The sequence below is a fragment of the Octopus sinensis genome, linkage group LG2 (assembly GCF_006345805.1).
Source record: "Octopus sinensis linkage group LG2, ASM634580v1, whole genome shotgun sequence".
Classification (NCBI taxonomy): domain Eukaryota; kingdom Metazoa; phylum Mollusca; class Cephalopoda; order Octopoda; family Octopodidae; genus Octopus; species Octopus sinensis.
In genome coordinates this window covers 95,860,525-95,873,180 of record NC_042998.1, presented here as the reverse complement: position 1 = coordinate 95,873,180, position 12,656 = coordinate 95,860,525, and the positions used below count along the sequence as shown (strand labels likewise).

The following is a 12,656-nucleotide window of genomic DNA, read 5'->3' as shown; positions in this document are numbered from 1 at the left end:
TCATGCAAAGAGTTCACGCCATTTCTGGTCAAGAGAGGCTTTGTGTGTGTGTGTGTGTGTGTGTGTGTTGAGTGGGGGGCAGTAAATTTCCAAAATTCACCATCAGCGTTTCTAGATTTTCACGGTCACATATTCTGGATAATCTTCGAATATGTTGCCGCTCTATTATTGGCCGCAAACCCGAGTATTGCCGGCTGTAACGCAGGCGAGAAAAAAGTAAATATATATATAGGAGCCTAATTGGCTGCCCTCAGTTTGTGCCGGCCGCCGTCGGAACCTCATGTGTTCCCACACTGCTAATTTCCTCTGTAAAATCAGGATAACAGTGTTCCCACACTGCCAATTTCCTCTGTAAAATCAGGATAACTGCCGCCCGTTTGAGAAATAAGGCCCGCAAAATGGAGTGACAGCAGCAACGAGTGAAGCTAGCGATTCTCCGTGGTAACGCCATCGTGGTAATGTTTGCAGGGTGCTATTCTACACGGTACTCCCTGCCCATTTTCTGTTGTTTAATTTCCCCTTATTTTTTTCTTTTTCTTTGTTTCCTTGTAACCGAATTATGATTCAGTATTTACGTAAATAAAATTAACATTTAAAGTACCGGGCTATTGTGATTAATGCTGATACTATTGCCGGATTTAGAATTTTGTTGTCGCTCGATTTATATGTCGATGTTTATTTTTATTTGTGACTAGTGTATGTTATCGGTGTGAGCGAGTGTGAGTTCGTTTAGCCTTGTACTGTATTATGACTATATATGTCATTAATCAGCTCATTTATTTATTTTTGAAGAATTTTGTATTGTTTATTAATGTTTTCCTTTCTAGTTTGGTTTTATGTATCACATTGCAATCGCTCTTTGCTGTTAGTACGAGTGAGCGTTGTACTTATATGATCTATATCACTATTAGTATTCAACAGTTTACAACTTTGACGTCTGTAATTAAATTTGTATGGAGGCACATTGCCTAGTGGTTAGAGCAGAGGACTCGCGGTCGAGGGATCGCGGGTTCGAATCTCAGACCGGGCGATGCGTGTGTTTATGAGCGAAACACCGAAGCTCCACGCGGCTCCGGCAGAAGGTAATGGAGAACTTCTGCTGACTCTTTCGCCACAACTTTCTCTCACTCTTTCCTCTGCATCTTGCAGCTCACCTGCGACGGACCGGCGTCCCGTCCAGATGGGGAACCTATACGCCAAAGAAACCGGGAAACCGGCCCTTATGAGCCAGGCATGGTTCGAGAATGAACAAACAAACAACAATTAAATCTGTCCACATCATTTATAAGTAGCTTGTAAGTGGCTTTATAGTTCTCTGGTTTGTTATTGATAAGAAGTTTATTTATTTAAGGTTTTGTGGTCGTAAGTGCGGGAACGGAATCTGCTTAGTGGGTGCAATCCCAGCTCCAATTTATATATGTACATGAATCAAATCAGATAGATCCAATAATGGTAAAATAATGTTTCAAATCAGTCGAAAAATGTTTTTACACTCGTTCGTTTTGGCGATGAAGTTTTTCAGGAGGATGTTTTAAGCGTTTCCATTGTCCCACAAAAAGGATTGCACCTGCTGTTCACGAGCCTATATTTGTGGTGCATTTTTAGTGTTTATGCTTTAATGTACTTTTTTCATTTGCTGGATCTGGAAGAAGGGGTTATAATGCCCATATCCTTTGCAAGCTCTCGAAGACTAGTGAGAGTGATGCCACTAGTGTTTCTCTTGAACCTTTGTAAATCAGCATTTGCGGGAAAGATAAAAGTAGGGAGAGAGAATTCCGGAGAGCCTATGTTTTGGGAAAGAAGGACTGGGTATAGTGATTAGTGCAGGGCCTCGGGATTAGATATATATTACGGATAATGAGAGGAGAAAAGGCGAATGGGTTCAGGTATCCCTGAGTGGAGGCGGCGTGAGCCCAGCCGGCTTCGGAAAGCGGAGACCATTACAGTAGTGGTAGAAAAAACACTATGTGCGTGTGTGTGTGCGTAAGAGAGAGAGAGAGAGGGGGAGTGCTTGCGGGCCAGAGGCTAGAGCATATCTGTGACTTTATGGAAATCAGTTGAGTGGTTCTTTTCTAGGTACTGTCTAGGATGTTCGCATGCGTATCAGCATCAGCAGCAGCAGCAGCAGCAGCAGTAGCAGCAGCAGTAGCAGCAGCACCACCACCACCACAACCATCACCGCCACCACCACCACCACCACACCACCACCACCATCACCACCACCATCACCACCACCACTATCAGAAATGCAAGAGGAATGCTTTATTGAGGGCCTAACTCAATACTTGTAGAATATAAATAACTGTTGAGGGCTGGCATATCTTCTGACTCTCGAGAGAAGAAGTCAATTGTACAGATGCTGTCATAACTGTGTTAAGGATTTGATTTCACCGGAAGAGATCTTCGCTGATAGTGAAGCCGTACATTTGGATTGGTTCTAAAATTTCTAATTGAGTGCTACTCATGATTAAGGAGTGTGTGGAGCGATAATTTATACTTGATATGCATTTTATTTTATATTTTTCAAGATTTTTAGATGTATTCATCTGTTCCACAGTTGCTATAGATTTGAGTCATGCAACTATGATCAAAAAGCAACCAAGCCGTGACCATCTCATCTTTTTTTCAGGAATTGTGTAACCCGTACTATATTATACAGTGTATTCCTTTATTTTAGACGGTAGAGTATTGTTAGAGATGTTTTGCTGGTATTTTTAGCAGAATGAGCGACCATGAAAACACTTCGTTGATTTGTGACTTCGTGGTTTGTACATGATTAACAAATGTCGTACTGGATGTTTTTATTGGGCTGTATTAGTGTATCTAGTGTTCTGTGGCATGAACTATTAAGTCTATTTGAAGAGATCTGTTGTTGAGGGACAACGGAAGATACGCAGGAGTAGCTGTGTGGGAAGTAGCATGCTTACTGCGCATGCGTCGGTCTATTCGCTGTGTTGATTTTTGACGAGTCGGACGGAATTTTTTGTGCTGCTTGTCAGTGGGTGCTATACCGGTAATGACAATGTATTTAGACCTTAGCGGGCCTGAGTTGTCTTCAGCGGAAGAGGAGCTCGTGAAGGCGGTGGAAAAAATGGATAAAATATTGGAAAGGAAGGGAAGTGGACCTGGCTAGATGAAGGAGTATGGCAAGATGACACAGAAGGTTGGCGGCGACGTGAAGTTGTCGCCCCCTAAAAGAATCATGGAGACATGGAGAAAAAACCATCACCTACAAGGTGCACTCTTTAGAGAACAAGAAGGTTGAACAGGTGGAAGCGACAAAAACAGAAAAGGCACTGAGGGAACAATCGAACCAAAGTATTATATTATATTATATAACAAGAGGAAGCAAATGGTTGTCCAGTTTAGGACAGTGGAAGAGGTGGGGAGGCTGGCGAGTGTAGCGGCGAGGACGGGGGAAGTGGTGCTTCTGCCCACGTATCTTGGAAGAAAGACTTCCAAGGTGAGGGTGGAAGGAATCCCACCCGATATAGAAATGGCTTGGGTTGCGGCAGCCGACCTCGTTGGAAGTGAGGAGGAGGTGGCTGTCCTCCAAGCCACGGAAACGGAGGAAGGAGAATGGAGAGGAAAAACAGGCAGAGGAGAGGCAATTGGAGAGTTTGGCGGAGATAGTGACGTTGGGAGAGATTGTGTTAAGAGTGTGGGTGGAGGGCTGTTTTAAATGTGGCCAAAAGGGCCACATTGGAGCGCACTGCCTTCTGCAGAAGAAAATAACAGAAGCGGTTGTGGAGACGGAGGAGAAAAGGGAAGAACAGAGAGACAGAAGGAACAAGCAGGAAGAGTGGATAGTGACAGAGAGTAAAAGGAAAAAGAGGAAGAACAGGAATAACAGTGAGTTTGATGTGGTACCCCAGACTAACTCCATCCCACCCAAGACCACTCAGACCCACCCTTCCCATACAGACACCAAACCCACCTACCCCCTTTTCCTACAGGAAAAAAAAAGAAGAACAGACACCACAAAATTTACAAAACCCCTCCCTCGGTGAAAAAGGTTACGTCGACATAGAGGAGAGAGTGTTGTCACTCAGCGATGGGAATAGCAAGCATTCAAAGACAGTGTTAGAATTTATGAAGAAATCAGGTATTATATTGGTTTAACTTTGATGCGTAAACGTGCTCGTTTCATCGTGTGTGTGTGTGTGTGTGTGTTTGTATATATATTGTATGTATATATGTATTATTTATGTATGTATATATATATGTGTAAATACACACACACACACACACACACACACACACACACACACATATATATATATATATATACATACATACATATACATACATATACATGGTGTGTATGATTGGACAACAAACACCGGAGAAATAAAAATAAATCCAAGAGGAAACATACCCAAAACAACTGAACATATAAATCCTAAAATAATTAACTTATCCAAAAGGGATCTTGACAATGATGAAATCCAACTTCTTTCAAAAGGACTGAAACTTACACTTACACCAACTGTCAACCACCATGAACTAAAAGAAGATATCCAAAAATTCTGTCGTAAGTTACGAATTGTAGAATTCTTCACTAATAATAGTAATGAGATTGATGAATCCCTAGTAAAGAATAAATCAAACTTCACCCCACCAAAAGGAAGAAATCACTATCTTGAGCAATACATTGATACCCTGTTAAAATTTTCCCTTAAACGCAATACTAATATTAGGCCAAACCTCAACAAATCTGAAATGTCTGTATTTAAACGTATACAAAACGATCAAACAATAATAATTAAACAAGCTATAAAGGGGGTGCAATTGTTATTCTGGATGCAGAATGCTATAAGGATTTGGTTGAGGACGAACTAAAGGACACAACCTTCTATTGTGAAATTCCTACAAATATAGACCACCACACCATGAAGAAGATCAAAAACCTTGTTTCAAAACACCACAACTCACCGATAATGAAAGAGACTACATCACTGATTTCGAACCAAAACCCAGCAACTTCTACAGCTTAGCGAAAATACATAAATAAAAAGATATTCGGCATGCATTAAAAACAAAAAAGTGAGTACATAAAATTATTGCATCCAAAAGACTTAAAACTTAGGTCCTATTATAGTTGCTCCAGCATGCCCTATCCACCGTCTAAGCAATTTTATTAACATTGTTATGAAACCACTATGTACCTACATACCCAGTTTCATCCGGGATGACATCGACTTCCAATCCCATCTTCCCAAAACAACTGAAACAAATTCACTTCTACTTAGTTTTGATGTGGTAAGCCTCAACACCAATATTCCACATGCTTTAGGAATAAAGGCGATTAGATACTAGGTAGAAAAACACAGAGAAGTGATCCCCAACAGATTCACAGTGCTATTTATATTAGACACAGTCAGACTTATTCTGGAAAACTACACAATCTTCTTCAATGGAAATAATTACATCCAAGGTAAAGACATGGCGATGGGAACGAGGTTTGCTCCCGTTTACGCGAACTCTGTAATGGGATATCTAAAACAACAACTCTACCAAGAAGTAGAGGAAAACTATAGCACTGGATTTAGAAATTATATCGAAAAGGCATGGAAGAGATGCCTTGACGATTGTTTCATAATCTGGACAGAATCTCTAAATACTCTGAAAGAGTTCAAAATCCTCCTGAACAACCTACACCCATCTCTCCAATTTATATAATGGTAATTAAAAAGGACACCACCATTATCACAGATATATACTACAAACATACGGACACACATCAAAACCTGAATTTTAAGTCGTGCCACCCACCATATACAAAACTCAACATCACATACTGCCTAGTCAGAAGAATTTGTACCATTGTAGAAAATGCAAATATCAGGAAAAAACGCCTAACAGAACTAAAAGAATTTTTGCTCAAACAAAAATACTCGTCTCTACTTGTAGAAAATGGCATACAGCGGGCTTTAAAATACCCATACAACAACTGAGAACAACCCAAAGAAAAGGAGAAGAGGAACAAGTCATACCTATTAGTGACATACAGCCCATGTCACCAGAATATCTTCAACATTGCCAAAGCAAATCTACCAACCATTGCTCAAAGTAATGAATTAAAAGATATAATCACAGATCGAGCTATGGTTCTTAGTGAAAGAAAGCCTAAAAACTTGAAAAAATTTTGTACTTGACAGCTGTGTTATGTAGTAACGAGACAAATATGTTTGAGAAAATGAAACTAGGATAGGGGCTATATTATATGACGAAAGAAAAATAATTGCTGACAGAGACATTTATGTTCTGATAAATGAGGAAATCTACGATTAATTAAAAGCAGCAGACAATCAGACTGCACTTGGGAACGAGGAAACATATCAAGTGTGCGATGCATGAGATTATCCTTTACATTCTTGGTTATCGTCTTCGAAGAGTTGTTATTGCTTAGTTTCCTGATCAACCAGACTTACGATCAAAATCGTTTTACTATGACTTTCTTTCAATATGTCCTTCCGTTTTCAAGACGACAGTGTGGGATTTTAAGACTATGAGTTGACAGAATTATTAGCACTTCGGACAAAATGCTGTGCGGAATTTCTTCCGACACTTTACTTTCTGAGTTCAAATTTCATCAAGGTCACCTTTGCCCTTCGTCCCTTTGAGATCGATAAAATGGAGTACTAGTCAAGTACAAGGATCGATGTAATCGACTCTTGCTTGTTTCAGTCATTTGACTGCGGCCATTCTGGAGCACTATTGTGGAGGTGCAATGGCCCAGTGGTTAGAGCAGCGGACTCGAGGTCGGAGAATCGCGGTTTCGATTCCCAGACTGGGTGTTGTGTGTGTTTATTGAGCGAAAACACCTAAAGCTCCATGAGGCTCCGGCAGGGGTGGTGGGGACCCCTGTTGTACTCTTTCGCCCCAACTTTCTCTCACTTTCTCTTCCTGTTTCTTGAGTAACGCTGCGATGGACTGGCGTCCCGTCCAGCTGGGGGGAACACATACGCCACAGAAACCGGGAAACCGGGCCCATGAGCCTGGCTAGGCTTGAAAAGGGCGCATAAATAAATAAATAAATGCTGGGGCACTGTCTTTAGTGGAACAAATCGATCCCAGAACTTATTCTTTGTAAGCCTAGTACTTATTCTATCGGTCTATTTTGCCGAACCGCTAAGTTACGGGGACATAAACGCACCAGCATCGGTGGTTAAGCGAGGGGGGAGTAAACACACACACATACACAAATATGTGTGTGTGCATATATATATATATATATATATATATATGCAACGAGCTTCTTTCAGCTTCCGTCTGCCAAATCTACTCACGAGGCTTTGGTCGGTCCGAGACTATAGTAGAAAACACTTGCCCAAGGTGCCATGAAGTGGGACTGAACCCAGAACCATGTGTTTAGGAAACAAGCTTCTTACTACACAGCCACGCCTGCGCCTATTATAAAAATATGGAACGCTTCACGAATTTGCGTGTCATCCTTGCGCAGGAGCCATGCCAATCTTCTCTGTATCGTTCCAATTTTAGAATATGTACTGCCGTAGCGAATACTTAATGAAGCGTTAATGTTTTGGTAGTGGATGAACACTTCTCAGTGACGGTAGAAGATTTTCCAGTAATGCCGGCAGAATTTGTTGATTTATCTATCTATCTATCTATCTATCTATCTATCTATCTATCTATCTATCTATCTATCTATCTATCTATCTATCTATCTATCTATCTATCTATCTATCTATCTAGCTATATGTTTATTTATTTATCTATTTGCTTTTATACAACTGAAGTGTCACTGACTGAGAACCATGTGAGAATTTCTGTAGTGAAGAAGTTGGTTGAGGAACAAACCTAAAAGTACATTTCCCACCCCAACTGCATTTAGCAGTCTCGAATTGGTTGAAGAAAAAGATTTGAGGCCAAACGTAGTCAGTATAAATCTCTATCAAATTGTTAAGTTGAAATACCAGAATGTTCGGGCAGCGAACTATAGTTATTAAACAATTATCAGACATCTCTGCATTTGTAGAAATTACACTGCTTGAATGTATAAATGTATACATGTACAGAGTTATTATTTATTTTCTTTTTATTTCATTTTCCTAGAGGATAAACACTGAAGAATTAAACCAAATTTTGTATTCGCCAATCACTGTACAAATCCCAGTTTTTCTATTTTCTATATTAAGGTTATTGCAATTGGTTAATGCCTATCTAACTATTTAAAAGTAGATTGAAGTTGTAAGAAACTCCCGGAGAAGCTGAACAGCCGAAGGATTTTAGAGTAGTAACCTCACTCAGGCAAGTGTCTCAGCCCTTAGCTCCTTACACTCAAAGGAGGCCAGGCCGGGCCGCATCTAGGTCGGGACTCCTGGATACCTTCTACTAACACTTTATCCCCACTTGTATATCAATCGCTTATGCATTCAAACCGAATGGAGATTTTGGTGGCAAGATCTAGCAGGAACTCCTCTCCGTTGCCTCTGCTTTCAAACTTATATTCCTTGAGTTTAGAAACAAAATATACTATCGTTCCCATTTTCCATAACCACATCAAGTTTCTTTCCAGTTTATTGCATAATTGCCCACACATAATTTTAATTGCTGCCCAGATAATTGATACATCGTGGAAATGCAAATATTGACATATTTATATTCAGACGTAGCTAGAAATTTGTATCTTGACAGCATGTAACCTACTTTCCTATAATATTCACTAATTAACGAAGTTATTTTCTTTAATTTTTTTTTTTTTTTACTTGTGTCAGTAATTTGACTGCAGCCATTCTAGGGCATCACCTCGAAGAATTTTAGTCGAAAAAAATCAACCCCAGTACTTATTTTTTTAAAGCTTGATACCTATTCTGTTGGTTTTTACCGAACTCCTATGTTATAGAGATGTAAACACACTAACACCGGTTGTCAAGCGATGGCGGGGACAAACACAAACAAACACACACGCACACACGCACATACACATTCTAACTCCACTCTCATGGCTTCGGTTGGCCCGAAGCTATAAAAGAAGACACTTGCTCAGGATGCCACGCAGTGGAGCTGAACTGGGAACCATGTGGCTGGGAAGCAAATTTCTTGCCATGCAACCACGCCTGGCTTGAAATTTAGATAGGTTTTGCAATTTAGGTCTAATTTTTAACCCGATTATAGATTAATTTCATAAGGTACAGATTTTCTTCCTTCTCATGTTTCTACATGGGCGTGTAATTAATGCTATATCGTGTCCTTAGCGAAGGAGGCGGTCTGCATCAGGAGACGATTTTTTTTTTTACAACTGAAGCAAATGTAACATTTTTGGCTCTCTTGTATCTTATATAGACGGCATTGGTTCGGAGGGTGGGGCAGCGGAGCGGCAAACTTGTGGGTTGTCCCGATTGGCTCACAGACTAGTTCTATCACTGCATAGATTATTTTATTCTTTTACTTGTTTCAGTCATTAAACTGCGGTCATAATGGGGGCACCGACTTGAATAGATTTAGTCGAATGAATCAACTAACTTACGAGGATAAAAGCATACCAACTCTGGCTATCAAGCAGTAATGTGTCACACACGCACACACACACACACACACATACACACACACATTTAGAAAGAGAGAAAGAGAGAGAGAGAGAGAAGAGAGAGAGAGAGAGAGAGAGAGAGAAAGAGAGATAAATACGACGGGCTTTTTTCAGTTTCCGTCAACTAAATCCACTCACATGGCTTTGGTCGGCTCGAAGCTATTGTAGTAGACACTTGCTCAAGATGCTGCGCTGTGGGACTGAACTGGGAATTGTGTGAATCGAGAGAAAACTTTTTACCACACAGCAAAGCCAATAAATTAGAAAAAAAAAACCAAACTAACTTCCTCAAATAGTTTTCTTTCAATTGGTATTAAGTCTGATCTGCGTCTGATTAAAATTCAGCCTTGAGAATTAAGCGATTCGCAAAAGAAACAATGAACATTGTGAAAATCTTTATAGCAACATTTAAAGAGAGTGTTCAGCTTCAGGTACATCGGATTAGCGAAACAAGTGAGAGAGATTTTAGACACTATGAATGCACGTATATCATGGGTGGCAAATACCAAATAAACTGACAGCCGACTGTATAGTGAAAAATCTAAAGGACTTATTGTTCTGTTTCATGTGGCCTTTCTTTATATTTGCCAGTATTATCTTCTGCTCTTTCGTATTTTTGTCTTCTATTTATTTCAGTCATTAGGCTACGACCATGCTGGGGCACCACTTTTAAGAGTTGAGTCGAAAAAATCGGCCACAGTACTTATTTTTTAAAGCCTGGTTCTTATTCTGTCGATATCTTTTGCCGAACCGCTAATGTTACGGGAACGAGAACAAACACCGGTTGTCAAACGGTTAGGAGACTAACGCAAACACAATAACACATACACACACACATATAGGAAGAGCAAGTCGCTCCTTCCGTCGGTAGATTGGCATGATACATTGGGCAAGTACTATCAACCCCTTAGCATTCCGTACCATGGATACTATGAACAGGTCGGCAGTAGGATGCTGGATAACGGACCAAGTGGAGGAGTCCTAGATCAACGGCTTGAAGGTTATTGCGGTCAAGCGCAATGTATGAACCATCAGATAACGGTTGGGTGTCAACTAGCAAATGAGCTGCTACTACGGGGCAGCCTCGTCATCGACCATGCTCGTTGCATCTAGTACATCACTTGGTACCTGTTGTGGAGGCCCAGAAAGGCAGTCTGATGAGGGCATGACGTCAACTGCCTTACGCTCTGTCGAAGGCGTTTTGTTCATAGAAGTGGTCTGAACAGAACAGTTCGCGTCGACCTACGACCGACAGTCGACGATATACATACATACATACATACATACATACATACATACATACATAAAAACACACACACACACACACCACACACACACACACACCACACACACATATATATATATATATATATATATATGTGTGTGTGTGTGTGTGTGGAGCGGGCTCCTTTCACTTTCCGTCGAGTAACTTCACTCGGCTCGGGGTATAAGAGAAGACACTAACCCAATGTGCTGCGTAGTGAGACTGAACCCAAAAGCACATGGCTGCTTAACAAATATTTTAGTATGTGTTATTACACTTGCTTCTCCTGGAGTGTTTGTTGTGTTCTGCTAATAATTTCTGTCTTCATAGGTGATGGACTTGATCCGTTGTCTGGTTTAAAACCACCACTTTGTCCTAGATAAATTTTGTGGGGCTTACATTCGTTCGACTAAATTTCTTCGAGGAGGTGACCCAGCATGGCCGCAGTCCATTGAACGCATTCAAGCAAGATCTCTGATTTGAGAACAACTTCCTTCCTTCCTATTTTCAGTCTCATTTGAACTTAAAAATAAAAGGCTATGGACGATACCCTTTCATTCACCCTGGCTAAATGGTAAAAAGAAACACGCGTTATCGAAGTAGTACTATTATTAGTAAGAAACTACTACTACTACTACTACTACTACTACTACTACTGCTGCTGCTGCTGCTGCTACTACTACTACTACTACTACTACTACTACTACTACTACTACTACTACTACCATCATTATTATTGTTGATGAGGATGATTTCAAATTTGGGCAAAATGCCAACAGGGAGGAATATCGATAATATTGATTCCGGTATTTAATTGGTACTTTATTTTATCGACTCCAAAAGAATGAAAAGTAAATTGAACCTCAGCGCGATTTGAAACCAGGACATAAAGAACCATTAGGCATTACTTTCCGACGCACTAACGATTCTGCTTATCAATCTTAACAATATTTTCTATTCTAGGCACAAGACCCGAAATTATGGGGAAAAGCACCAGTCGATTAGATCGACCCTAGTACGCAACTGCTACTTAATTTATCGACCCCCGAAAGGATGAAAGGCAAAGTCGACCTCGGCGGAATTTGAATTCAGAAAATAAAGACAGACAAAATACCTATTTCTTTACTGCACACAGAGAGGACAAACACGGGCAAACGGATTACGTCGATTATATCGACCCCAGTGCGTAACTGGTACTTATTTAATCGACCCCGAAAGGATGAAAGGCAAAGTCGACCTCGGCGGAATTTGAACTCAGAACGTAGCGGCAGACGAAATACCGCTAAGCATTTCGCTCGATGTGCTAACGTTTCTGCAAGCTCGCCGCCTTCCATCTTAATAATAATGAATGTTGATATACCGTTGTAGAAGGAAATTCTGATGTTTCGGCTTTTAAAAATTTGGTAGTATTAAAGTTTTGGTTCATATGCGGATGGGAGAGTAGTGGAGGAGGAAAAGAAAACGATGGGGGTGCCCAAAATAAACCGGAATTTTTCAATGTTATTTTATTCACTTAGTTTTCCATGTTTACACTTTTATCACCTTCAAAGTATTCTCCATTTGAAGCAATGCATCGGTCCAGACGCGTTTGCTAATGTTCAAAGCAGTGCTGGAAATCTTGCGAAGTGGTGCCTTTTAACACCTCTGTCGTTTTTTTTCTTCACCTCTTCCATATCTGCAAATTCCGTTGCACCAGCTTTCGTCACCAGTGATGACCTTCGAAATAAGGTCCGAATCAACTTCCAACTGTTCTTTCAGTTCATGAAATGCATTTAGTTGTGACTGCTTTTGATCTTCCATATGCAAGTGAGGCACAAATTTTGCTGCAACTCTTTTCAT

The 12,656-nt window shown here is 40.5% G+C and overlaps 1 non-coding gene across 1 annotated transcript; it reads right to left on the bottom strand.

The window, feature by feature from the left end:
• Positions 1-7,420: 7,420 nt before the first annotated feature.
• LOC115208815 lies at positions 7,421-7,527 on the bottom strand. Its single transcript, XR_003881262.1, has one exon. It is a non-coding gene; the product is annotated as a U6 spliceosomal RNA (small nuclear RNA).
• Between the last annotated feature and the right edge of the window lie 5,129 nt (positions 7,528-12,656).